This window comes from Dipodomys spectabilis, unplaced genomic scaffold (assembly GCF_019054845.1).
Source record: "Dipodomys spectabilis isolate Male_0828 unplaced genomic scaffold, ASM1905484v1 ptg000003l, whole genome shotgun sequence".
NCBI lineage: Eukaryota > Metazoa > Chordata > Mammalia > Rodentia > Heteromyidae > Dipodomys > Dipodomys spectabilis.
The window spans coordinates 5,323,395-5,337,208 of NW_024870680.1; the positions used below are offsets into that span (position 1 = coordinate 5,323,395).

At 36.4% G+C, this 13,814-nt stretch overlaps 1 protein-coding gene and 1 non-coding gene across 3 annotated transcripts in view; both read left to right on the forward strand.

Moving 5' to 3' along the window:
• The window catches only part of Dlg2 (discs large MAGUK scaffold protein 2), a 2,085,086-nt gene that overhangs the window by 850,674 nt on the left and 1,220,598 nt on the right, over positions 1 to 13,814 (forward strand). The window lies entirely within an intron of this gene.
• Positions 13,650 to 13,784, forward strand: LOC122117051. The gene has a single exon (XR_006149071.1). It is a non-coding gene; the product is annotated as a small nucleolar RNA SNORA48 (small nucleolar RNA).

A 13,814-nucleotide genomic window follows, 5' to 3' on the forward strand; every position in this document is an offset into this window, starting at 1 on the left:
GCTAATGTGATTCCCTTTTGAATGAAGTGCATACTTCATTGGTATTTCTAATACCTACCCAGCTTGTCCCCAAACTGCAAACATTTGAAGACATTCACAGGCACACAAACCCTGACAGTTGGTGAGAACCAAATCGAGGTTTCTGCCTCACCCCTCTACCACCACTCGGCTTGCTTGCAAATTATATTCATTGACACTTTTCCAAATAGAAATCCAGGACCGAGGGATGCAGCTGAGATCACCAGGGACCCATGAATTCAAAATGTGAAACAATGAGAATGGAAAGAGGTGGATTTGGAGAGTGGGGAACAGAGGGTTTAATCAGGAAGGCAGTGTATTGGCCCCTTGATTGTGAAGATTTATTTATAATTGAGAGCTATAAAATTAAAAAAAAAAGCAGTGACGTTTGATGACCATTCCATGCTAAACATATGAGGAGGTAAAAGTTTATTTTTGCTACTTGGATAACAAAGTACTTTTAGAATTACCTAAAATGTCCTGTTGAAAGTCAATGGTGATGAATTGTAGCAGAAAATAAACTAACCAGTATTTGGTTGGTCATGGTGCTTGAACTCAGCCTGGGCACTGTCCCTGAGCTCTTCAGCTCAAGACAAGTGCTCTACCACTTGAGCCACAGTACCACTTCTGGTTTTCTGGTGGTTTCCGACTTTCCTGCTTGGGCTGGCTTTGAACCACAATCCTCAGATCTCAGCCTTCTGAGTAGCTAGGATTACAGGCATGAGCCACAGGCACCTGGCTTTGGCAGACTTTTGGAAATTAAGTATGTCCTAATTTTTAATGCAGTATATATTTATAGAGATTCTTGTTTATACAACTGCTTTAAGGTGTCTTACTGCTGTTTCAAGAAAATATTGAATTTTTTAAAATGTGTATCTTGAAATATATGCAACACAAAACAGCTAAACTTAGAGCAGAGACCAAACATATGCATAAGAGGAAGAAATTCTAAGGTAAAATTCAGATCCTTTACAATTATGCAGATTAAAAATAATGAATTGTATTTTGTTGTCTATATGACTAAGGTTTGAATCTTTGCTCTGGTGCACTTATTCCTGTGTGACCCTGAACAAATAACTGAGTATGTTTGGGCCTTGGTTTTCTCATGGGTAGATTTAGTAGATTACAATCTATTTCATTGTGCTGCTTTAGGATTAAATAATGCTTGCAAAGTATCTTAGCACAGGTCAACATGCAGTCTGACCTCAGAAGCAAATGAAGTGAGTCATTTTTAATATGTGAAAGAAAAATCTTAAGATAGTGACGATTTGGACCAGATGAATATATCCCAGTATTTCACTCTCTGCTTTCATTATTACCTTTGCATCATCTGATTAGTGAGTTACCAGAAATAATGCTATCCAAGCACCATTGTGGATTTTTTTTCCCAAGGTAAAGAATCCCCTGATATATTTAGAGTAATTACAAATTTCAAATAAGATATGTTTAAGGTTATATTGATACAAGTTTCTTTGATGATAGAATCATCAAATAAATAATTGAATTTCCAAAGCAATTTAGTGGTAGAAATTAACAGTTTCTGTCAGAGGAAATCATGATTAAAAACATTGCTTTTTATGATACAAAACAAACATACCCTGTGCTTTTAGATCATGTGTGGCTCAACTAGCTGTAACACTAATGGATTAATGTTTGAATAATATTCACTTTAAATCATTGTACAAATACTTTAAATTGTAAAACTATAAAAGCATGTGAAAATGAGATCTATTTTACAGCCAGAGTGGTTTGCATTTGGATGTTCACTCTTTTTCTAAAATCATTTTGGATAAATAAATTCCCTAAGCCTTGGTTTCTTTGTTTTGAAAAACAGAGATAATAATAGTATGAACTCATGGGATCATGATAATTAAATGAGATAATGCATGCAAATGGTCTGGCACATTGCATGGCTCAATGTATAAGCATTAGAAGTGTATTGTATTTCAAATCCACATAATTGCACTGCAAAACTATACAAAAGCAATTTTATTGTGTTTTTCTAACAAAATTTGTTTTTAAAATAGTAAATAATCATTGCTTGATTATGTTTTATAAATTGGAATAATTACAGATGAATTTAATTAAAATCAAGTCCACCTGCTTTAATGGTTTTGTTTTCCATGTCTATACTTCTATGAGAATAGCAATTAGGCAGGGAATGAGCAAGCTTCCTCTGTAAGATGCTAGCTTGTCATGTTAGATTTTCTGTGACTGTACTGCCCCTCGGAATCACAATCCCAGACAACAGTGCCATATTCTTCTCTAGCAATGGCTTGTGTCATTTTTAACACAAACCTTAGGGACTTATTAGATCTCCCATACTACCTCTTAGTGTTTCTGTGATGCTTTAGTTTTCCTTTACATGTAAAATACAAGCCAAGAGGAAAGGTAGTTTTTATTCCTCCAGTTACCAAGCTACAAATCTTCAAGTTTTCCTAATTTCTACTCTTCTCCAACCCAACACCCAGAGTTTGCCATAGTTTGTAATGGGACATAAGACTTGGTGGCCTTGCTCCTGCTCCTCCACCGGAAGTTCAGCTTGACAGCTAGGACTCTGGCCTTCATGGATTGGTCAGAAACCCTAGCTCTTCCAAATATTTCCACTCTAATATTTATGCTTCCAGTTTTCCATAAAGTTGGGATCATCATATTATTTAATGTGACTTGGTTGTCTTTAGGAATTACATGAGATAAAATTTAAAATCTTAACTGTGTCATGTGATGTAACACCTAAAATTTAGCATCCTTATTATGATTTTTCATTTCTTCTTTAACTACTCTACACATGGACAGGACAAAATGCCTTTTTTGGCCCATCTAACACTTCTTCTGACTTTTGCTCCCATGACTTTCTGTTCACTGTTTCTTCTGCTTCAGTTACTACTCTTGCCCTCATGCTCAGTTTCACTAGCTCCCTTGCTCAAGGGACATTTCTTATTTGAGAAAGCTCTTGAGTTCTCTGTCCACAGAGGTGAATGCTCTGCACCTCATTTCTAGATCAGTCAAGAGATTATGTTCAGTCTTCTGACAGCCCAGAGTCAAATCCCTGCCATGGAATCTTGGGGAAATATTCAACTAGTCTAAGCTTCAATTTTATCTATATCTTTCTATGACCAATCGCATTTATTTAATGGGGTTGTGTAAGGATTAAATGAACCAGCCTATGTAAGCACTTTGCAGAGTGTATAACACATCATAAAAGTTGAAAAACCATAGTAAGTGCCATAGAATTTATTGTTTTGACAAAGCACACAATGCATTTTATTACCAATAGTCTTGTTTTTATAACTTTACACTGACTTAATTGTTAATTTCTCTCAGACCTACTACTCAGTCAATTTTGTGCTCTCTTTACCTGCAATGCATATGACCCATTGTAGACAATTATTGTATTCTGGTTTAGGAAATGGAAGAATATTTCCTTTGGTAGTGGTCTCATTTGAGAAGTGGTATGATCTTCTTTTTAGAAAGTCCTGTTACAGGGGGCTGGGAAGGTGGCTCAATGGTAGAGTGCTTACCTTGCATGGATGAAGCCCTGGATTCTATTCTTCAGTACCACACAAACAGAAAAAGCCAGAAGTGGTGCTGTGGCTCAAGCGATAGAGCATTAGTCTTGAGCTTAAGAGCTGAGGGATAGTACCCAGGCCCAGAGTTCAGGCCCCACGACCAGCAAAAAAATAAAAATAAAAAAATAATAAAAAAAGAAAGTCCTACTAACAGTATAAGCAGGTAGCCTATGAGAAGGAAAACATTCCATTGAAATAGACATACTTATTAAATTCTAATCTTCTTAAGATGTGGTAAATATCTTGTCAGTCTTTTTACCTCCAAACCATCTACTCGTATTGCTGATGCATGTTAATTATTGAATGAGTAGTATATATGCTGATTTTACTTAGTAAGCTATGAGTAGTTTGTAAGTAGATATGTATAATTCCTGCCAGTGATACCATTTGTATAGTCAGTGTGCAGTAAATTATAAATATATTGTAATTATGGATAAAGATTGTAAAATGCTATTACAAAACCATTTCATGCAAATGTTGAAATTTCATTCCCTGCACTTGACAAAGCAATTATAATTTTCTACAGTAACAGATATTTTAGTAATTTTATTTCTTTTAGTAATTACTTCAGTGTGTCTAGAGTTCTTGAAAGTATATGCTACATTTAATTTGTGGCAATATGCTAAGCACTTTTTAAAATGATATTTCTAAATTTGAACACTCAAGATCATTATTATTCAAAGATGCTTTCAACAGCATACTTGGGATCATAGAAACCACAAGAGGCAATGTAACTTGAATACAGACTGGTTTGATAAAAAGTTCATGCATTCTGGATGTATAATATGGATCTGAAACAATCCTAGAACTACCCTGAAGGACTGTGTAGAGGGGAATAGTGTATGTTTGATCTTTGGAACATAACAGCCATTTAAGAAAGGTTTCCTGTGATCTTAAACAAAGAGAAGGGAGCCACGCTAGAAAGGCACCATACTGAATCATATAGAAGTCATTGGCCATTAAGAAGTTAATTCATAAACATCAATGTACTAGAAAATTCTACAAAGCCCAAATGCAATGAGGTGAACAATTTAAGCATTTTCAGCATGTCAACTGTTGATAGATTGCATGCAAGGGACAATTTGGACCACACAAAATGTTCTTGGAAACCATTCCTAACTTAACAATAGCTAAATCCATCTGTTCTTCTGGAGTTTTATTTGCATTACCCCCACTTTGTATCACAAGCCCACATGTGGGCTTAAATGATTCAGAATTCATATCTGACTTATTGTCTAGAAAGGGAAGTAGCTGAGGATATAATGAGATCAAAATCAGTTGATATTTACTCTAAGCCAAGAGTTTTGGAGAAATATTTAAAAAGTGTAACTATCATAGCCCTGCAGGGAAAGAATGAGACTAGTGTTGTTAGGCTGGTAGGATGCCTTAGTTTTTCAATCACACACACAAAAATGCAGACAAATGAAAACCTACCTCAGAATGACAACAACAATATCAGGTATATTCAGTGAGACTAATAACATAGAAATGCTTAGGAAATAGAACTACTATATATCTGCAGTGCAGTGGAACTTTTTCAATACTGAGGGGACTAAGATTTGAACCAACACTTTCTTGGATACTCTATCACTTGAGTGAAGCCCCCATCCCTTTTGTTTAAACTTTTTTTTTCTTGAGGTAGAATCTCTCATTTTTGCTGGGACTAACTTGAGACTACAATATTCTTACCTCCATCTCTTGGGCATCTGGGATGACAGACTTCTGTCATCATTCCTGGCTACAGTGCAGTTTTGTTATAAGTAACAGCTGCAAAGCTTAAATCCCTAAGATACTATAATGGACTCATTCAAGTGGGCACATGTACAGTGTTTTTTCCTTTTTTTCACATCGTAACAATCAAAGCTCCTCAATGGAGAATTATTGTCTCGATGAGGTCGCTTCTTAAAAGCCAGATCTGGCTTTCCTTCTTTTCTTTTCTTCCTTCCTCTCACCAATATTTATATAACGCCTGTGCTCTGACAAGGACTGGAGCAGTTAATAAAATGGTCAGAGGTGAATAATGGATCGTGTGCCCTTCATTGCTTTCTAGTCTATTTGAAACCACTAACCTAAAACAATTACATGTGGCATGACAAATACATTAGTCACAGGGCCATGAGCAGAAGGACCAGGAAAGCACAGAGAACAGGTCATTTAAATTTCTAGTCTGGGAATGTCATGCAGAAAAAAAAAAAACCCTGAAATATCTCAGAGAATGAGTTCAAATATTCCAAATTTGTAGTAAAGCACTTTTCAAGTGTGAAAAACAGAATATTAGACCCCGAGTTCAGAAGATTTGTGAACTCACTGGGGACTGCTGCAAAGCCCCATGGTAGGATTGAGATGTTCAGACCAGGGAGACAGGAATGAAGCAGAGCAGTGGTGAGGAGAGATTACAGAAACCACCTGAGGGAATTTGGCCTTTATCATATTGGCAGTATGGTGCTATGGTGTTGCTTTATCTTTAGAGTACATAAGCTCATTTTTGGAACTAATTTTATTATATTTTGTTTTCTTCAACAGTGAGTGAGACATATTATGGAGAAGCACTAGTAGCAAAAGATTACTGTAAATATCTGGCAAAAAATTAATAGTTGGGCATATGTTCTAGGTTGATGGATTCTCTGCAGGGCCTCAGTTTAGCTTTAAGGCCTCCTGGAATTTGGCTTTCCTGATACATGTTCACATGATGTCCTTGTGAGCTGATTCAGAATCAAAATAATCCCAACCAATATAGAGCATAGATGTGACTAAAATTTAATTACCAAAACAACTAAAATATCATTTTTGTGCTATGTCAAAGATGGAAAATACAGATGAATACTATGAATTATTTATGTAAGGTGTAAATTTGTGTCTCTGAATTATTGAGATAGCAATCTCACTTTATAAGCAGTGTTGAGGATTGGCTACGTGAATATATAGCTATAATATGTTCTATAAGGTTGATTTGCAGATGATTTGGAAACCTGTGAAAGCTATAGATACTTCTCAGAGAATAGAGGCAATTGACATACTTGGTTAAGCACATGGGGTCTGGGTTAATTTCCCAGTTTGAGTACTCATTCAGTGTGAGGTTTTTGAGAAGTTATGTAATTCCTCCAAGTGTCAGTTTCTTCACTGAGTTATAGTGGAAATTAAATGTGACAACACATGTAAACTACTTAGCTGAATGCCTTTAACAAATGTTAACTCTATTATTCATCATACTATATGTTCATCATATAAAATTTTAGGTGATCCAAGCCACTCTAAATGTGGTATAGTAGCTAGTGAAGGCTGATTAAGATCTAGACTTCATGTGAAAACTCCTTGCACATGGGGCATGGTATTTCATGGTTTATAATAGAAGTTTAATTTAATTTCCCATAGTACCCAGTTTTATATTTGTTGATTTATTAAACATGTATTTGATCTAGGCCAATAGGCAAATTAGTTTTAGATTAATATGTTAACAAGCAGATTTTTTTTAAAAAAATGAAGTTAAAAATAGAATATAGCTGATGTAAATGGGGAGAAATAAAATATTTCTTTTTCTTTTTAGATTTGAGAATCTATGGTTATAGGCAAAGTGGGACTAGATATGAATCTCATAGCTACTGGTTTATAATAGACAGATACACACACATATACATATATTGTTAGAATTTTCTAAAGCATTCAATGACCATTTGTGACTCATTATGGTCTAGTTGTAATTTTATGGCCTGAAAAGTTTAATATGCTTTGCATAACACACTGAAGTCATAGCTTGTCTTAAAAAAATCAGGATGTGGGAAAGAGAGGCTTATTCATTTTAACTCTCTAAGCGGGTCCTGAGCTCTGGGAATTTTAAGTAGGCTCGCATTCATTAATTCATCTGTTGAGCGCCTACACATGCTGCGTGCAGAACATGAAGCTCTTTGCTGTGGCTAAAAGAGGATCATGGTCTGGTGCTGGGGAGGAACCTAGGATCTTCAGCAGTACAGGAAGCACTGTGGGGAGTCAAGTGAATGGCAAAGATGTGTCCACATGCAAATGAGATCAGGGAGTATTTATCTTATTGGCTTATTTTATTCAACATAGTCAAGGACTGGATTGTTAGGAATCTGCTTTTTAAGTATATCCTGAGATCCAGAAGAAAGGGAATGTCGGGAAAAGTCTGGGAAAGGACTCAGGAATAAAGTATAGGATAATTTTTGTGCCATGCTAAGCTAATTAGATTTCCAAAATAATAACTGTTTCAACTAGTGATGATGTTTAAAAATAAACATACAACTGAAGTTCCTGAGTACTCTAATATTAACGCTAGTGTAATGGCTGAAGTGATAGAGCACTTACCTAAGAAATGTAAAGCTCCAGCCGGGCACCGGTGGCTCTCGCCTGTAATCCTAGCTACTCAGAAGGCTGAGATCTGAGGATCGCGGTTCAAAGCCAGCCCGGGCAGAAAGTCTGTGAGACTCTTATCCCCAGTAATCCACTAGAAAACCGGAAGTGGCGCTGTGGCTCAAGCGGTAGAGCGCTGGCTTTGAGCTGAAGAGCTGAGGGACAGAGCGCAGGCTCAGAGTTCAACCCCACGACCGACCAAAAAAAAAGAAAGAAAGAAAGGAAGAAATGTAAAGCTCCTAGTTCAAATCCCAGCATTGCTAAGTGCTGGAATACTATACATATAAAAGTAATATGTGTGTACATGTTACTATTATATACCACCAGCATAGTTTACCATATTCATTTAAAGCTAAACTGAGTTAATGAGATATAGAAGAGACTAATATTTTCTAAATTATTTTATGACATATATGTTCATATTTTGCAAGTAGTAAAAGGCCTACATTAATGAGTATATAAGAATAACTTGTAACTATTGATCAATAAACATATATGCATAAAGTATTTTAACAGAAGCCAGGTACTGGTGGCTCATGCATATAATACAAGCTGCTCAGGAGGCTGAGATCTGAGGATTGCCGTTCAAAGCCAGTCCAGGCAGGAATGTCTGTGAGACTTTATCTCCAATAAGCCGCTCAGAAAACTGGAAGTGGTGCTGTGGCTCAAGTGGTAGAGTGTTAACCTTGAGCTGAAGAGCCCAAGGATAGCGCCCAGTCCCAGAGTCCAAGTCTCATGACCAACCAAAAATATATATAGAAAGAGAGAGAGATGGAGAGAGAGAGAGACAAAGAGAGTGAGAAGGAGGGAGAGGGAGGGAGAGGGAGGGAGAGAGAGTGAAAGAGAGAGATTTAACATAGTTCATTTCCAAAGTACTGGATAATTTTCTCCTGTCACATTTGTTTAACATATTTATATTTTTGTAGGAAGCTCAGAGCAAAATTTTAACTAGTGAAAATATGTCCCTAATAAAAACAATTAATGATTAGTGTTACCAAGAGAAAAGTGTAGGTGTTCCAAAGTGAGACGAATCATTTTCAACCTGAGTGTCACAAAAGACTGAGTAACGGGGTGGCACTGAACTTTGACCAAGTGGGAGACATGGAATTTATATGCCTGAAAAGTTGATAGATGAGATTAGAAGTGAAGGAAAGGGCAAACCAGATCCTTAAAGAAGACTAGATAGGAGCAACTGTCCTGTGGACTGTGAGTAGCATTATATTGTCATTTGTTTATGACAGTATTAGAGGAATTCCCACATTGAGGGAAGTTTTATATAAACCATAGTTCCATGTCACCTTATTGTCACTAAAAAGTGATTTTACGGTGGGCCTTGGAACCAGACAAAACTTCATTGGGTATATGATTTGTAGCAAATCACCTCTGGAGTCCAAGACACAAATCCCTTGAGTGAAATGGCAGGAGAATGCTATATTATAACGGACTCGAGGATAAAATGTGACGATGGCTGTAAAGTCCCCATGACCACTGCACCACTGCGGCTGGTGAGGAGTAATCACTCAATAAACAGCTGCGATTAAATGGACCTGGGGGAAGAAAGTCACCAAGCTTTTTCTCTCATGATCTGACAGCTCATGATGGCCTGTCTGTCTTTATTTTTCAGCTTAGGTATGTTTAAATAAATTAATTTCTTTTTAAATTGATAAAATTTTTTATGTATAAGTGGTATACTATTTTTGATCTATGTATACATTGTAGAAAAATAAAAAAGCTAGTTATATTTATCATATCTTTAGAGTGAGGACACTAAAAAAATCTATGCAGTAAATTTGAAATAAACAATACATTATTACTAAGTGTTGTCATGGTGCAGCACAATGGATCTCTAAAAAACATTCCTTTTGTCTATACTCTCCCTATCCACCCCAAACTCTGGCATCCATCGTATAGTCTCTGTTTCTATGAGATCAGGGTGTTTTTAGATTCTACTTAAAATGACATCGTATAGTCTTTGTCTTTCTATGTTTGGCTTCTTTCCCTTAACATAATGCTCTCAAATCAATTCATTCATATCATAAGTGAAAACAATTCCATGTAATACACACTGTATACTATTCCATTGTGTCTAGAATAATGTATTTTCATTGTTTGCTTATAATGGCCACTCAGGTTGCTTCTATATCCTGGTTGTCATGAATACTACTGAAATGAATGTGAGAGTGCATCTATAGCTTTGGAGTGAAAAAAATAAAATCTCTCCACAGTTCTCACTCTTTGTCTTTTCTATTATGTTATGTTTGTATTAGCATCATGGCACCAAAGTTTTGTATCCCTAGTTCTCTGCTATATGTTCTTTTCAGTATAATGATGAGGAAAATTACTTATGAATGGCTTTACCCAGAAAATTGTCAGATCTTTTCTTGTAACTGTAATAATATAAGAATGACAAGGGGGAAAATATAATTAATTATAAGAAAGGTGATGTCAATGGAGCTCATAATGAGATACTTTACTATTTAAATGCTTAACAATTTAAATAGTTAACTATTAAAATAACTACTCAGGAACCTGCTCCTTCTTAAGCTTATATTTAATATCAGTAAAGTGAATCAAATCCTACTTATTATCCTTAGCTCACCAGCTGCTAAAGCTAAATATTCTCTTGAGAAGGAGAATTGATTGTACAACATGGTATTTTATTTTAAAACTTTGTTTCCTCATGGATACATTCATTTATAAGTTCAAAGTATCTGAAGTAGAGTATTGCTTTATTTATTTGTATCATTCAGACAAGATACTGATTTTCTTCAGATGATGCATTATACAGTTTCTCATGTAATATGCCATTTCTTAATAATGGAAGTTGAGTAATCTAACCAATTATAAAAGGACTAACTGAATACTTGAGTAACTGCTAAATGCCAACCTCTCTGCTGGCATTTTATATTTATAAACTTTTGTTTAGAGAAAACTGTGAGAAAGATTTTATAGATTTAAGGATTTAAGTTGAGGGTGATTTGATTGCCATATAGATAGTATATTCAGAAGATACTCAAGGCTGATAAACTGACATGTTTGGTTTGGACATTCTTCTAGTCCTGCAAGGAGGGTGTTAGGTGGAATTTCTAAAAGTGCACTGTAAGTATACTTTTTGACCTGGGGACCTGCAGAGAGAACTGGAATGTGTCACATCCAACCTGATTTTGTTCACCAGTCATTTCCCCAGTAGAATGGAAGAGTACACATTCTAGTCAGAGAGAGCAGGATTGGTTTTATTAGGTGAAGGAAACATTACTTCCTACTAGAACTTACATTTCTATTTTGTTGTTGCTGGTCACTGAATCGCAATTGCCCATCCAAGACTGGGAGTATACATGACCCTTTAAGAGGTGATACTGATTTTCCTTATTGCATATTGTAAAGCAACTAAAAGAGGAAAGTTTTGGAACATTCTAGGATAGGGACAAACCAGGCAGCTCTGAAATTTTGGGAGCAGTTGGATTTATACATTGTTATAAAGAGGAAATAAAATTCATAACGCAAGACTATTTAGAAAAAGAAACATTAAACTTGTAGAATTGGAAAGAATGTAATAAGAAAATGAAAAAAAATGCTTTTACTTTGTAGTCTATGTATAAGTTTACACTTTGATTATAGATTTAGGCTACTAGAAACAGAGGTTACTTTTTGGCCTCTTGCTCATAAGAGCTCCCCAAGTACAGCTATTCAATCAGAAACAACAAGACCATGTATCTCACCACAGACAAATGAAATGCAGGACTGAAATGCAAGCCCCAGCGATTTGATTGTGCCCAGTCCTTTTTGTTCTATAATATTCTTCTGAACTTTAAGACAAATAGAGTAATTTCATCTGGTACTATAAACAGGAATATGTCCTTCTCAAATCTAATCTGTAAAATTCTTAAACCTCAGCACATTACAAGGAGACTATATTTGGACAAAAGCCTTAAAATGTAATTAAGATTAAATGAAGTCACACAGGTGGGTCCTTAATACCAGGTGACTCATTTTGTTTTAAGAAGTAGAAGGAGCCGGGCAACAGTGGCTCACACCTGTAATCCTAGCTACCCAGGAAACTGAGGTCTAAGGATCCTGGATCAAAGCCAGCCTGGACAGGGAAGTCCATGAGACTCTTATCTCCAATTAACCACCAGAAAACTGGAAGTGGCACTGTGGATCAAGTGGTAGAGTGCTAGCCTTGAGCTGAAGAGCTCAGGGACAGCGCTCAGGTCCAGAGTTCAAGCACCATGACCACTACTACCACCACCAACAACAAAAAGAGGTAGAAGGACAAAAAAGAAAAGAAAAAGAAGCAGAAGCTGCAAGGATATGCTTGCATGGAAGGATGCCTTTGAAGAGGCTCCAAAAGAGGAGTCTTTTGAAAATAAAGCAGCTGAGTCAGAGGAGGCCAGCCTTGATCACCTTGCTACCTTGATCTTGCAATTCCAGTCCCTATAACTTTGTGTTTGTTTGTCATGGCAGCTTCTAATGACGAATCTTGACTCTCAACTTGATTGAAGAGATGCCTAGGAAGTGGGTAAAGCACACTTTGGGGCATATATGTGAGGGCATATGTGGAGGTAATTAACATATGAGACATGCAATGGCCTTACTTGAACGTGGGCGGTGCTGTCCAATATATTGGGGCTCTAGAGTGACCAAAAGCAGAAGGAGGAGCCCACCATTTTCTCTCTTTCTCTTTTTCTCTCTTTCTTCTCCCTCTCTTACTGTCTGTTGTTTCTGTCTGTTTCTCCTTATCTTCTCTCTCCCTCCCTCTCTCCTGTTGCTCTCTTTTTCTCCTTCCCCCTTCTCTCTCTTTCCCTCCCTCTGTCTTCTTCCCTGTCTCTTTCTCTCTGTCTTTCTCTGTCTGTCTGTTTGTCTGTATGTCTGTGTGTCTTTCTCTCTCTCTTTTGCTGGCTCTCATTCTCTCAGTTTCCCAGGCACCATGTATTGAGCCCTCTCCTCTACCATGTTCTTTCTGTCATGACATTCTGACCCAAAACAATAGAACCAACTGACCAAAACCTCTGAAACTGATCCAAAATGAAACTTTCTTCCTTTTGCATCATTAATGTCAAGCATTTTGTCATAAGAGATACAAATTGCCCAACACACATTCCTAGTCTATGAGGGTATCTGGTAAACTTTCAGATTAATAAAGTAGTCAATTTGACTTCTTGATTCTATACAAAATTTAAATCGATGTTATCTCTGTGGACACTTCCTCATAAGATTTACTTAGCATTTGTTACTGTAGCAGAGCGCTTCTAAAGGGTAAGAAGTATATCTTACTCATTTTCATTTCACCAGAGCCTAGTACAGTAAATGGAATAACACAAGGTCTCAGAACCTGTGCAAATTAATGAATGAAATAAATAAGATCTTTACATGTAAACTTACGTGTCTCATAAAAGAATTATATGCCTTTGATATCAAACCTCTTAGGTGATCCCTCCATTTTCTTAATTTTAATATTAGTTTATTTTGTATACATTTTGGTAAGAAGTTGTGTGCTATGGTGAGACATAACTTTCTGAATGGAAAAGTCGAAGGGACTATGATTGAGAGTTATTTTCTGCTCTATCTGAGAGGCTTTCACACCAGGGTTTTCTCATTTTTTTCTCAAGATAAATCCTCTATGCTTTGTAATAACATTCTTCTCAGTCTCTTTTCTACTTTTCAGTGACTCTACTTAGCTAAGAAATCTGAGGACTTTGTTCCTGTTCTGGGTAAAGTGCCATCAACTTCATGGTGTTCATCTTATATCAACCAGGGGCAAAACAATCCCATGTTTATCCCAGCATGGCTTTTGATCTATGCCTTTGCCTGATTCATGCCTTGGACATACATGTTAAAAAAAAAAGGAAAATAAAGAAAGAA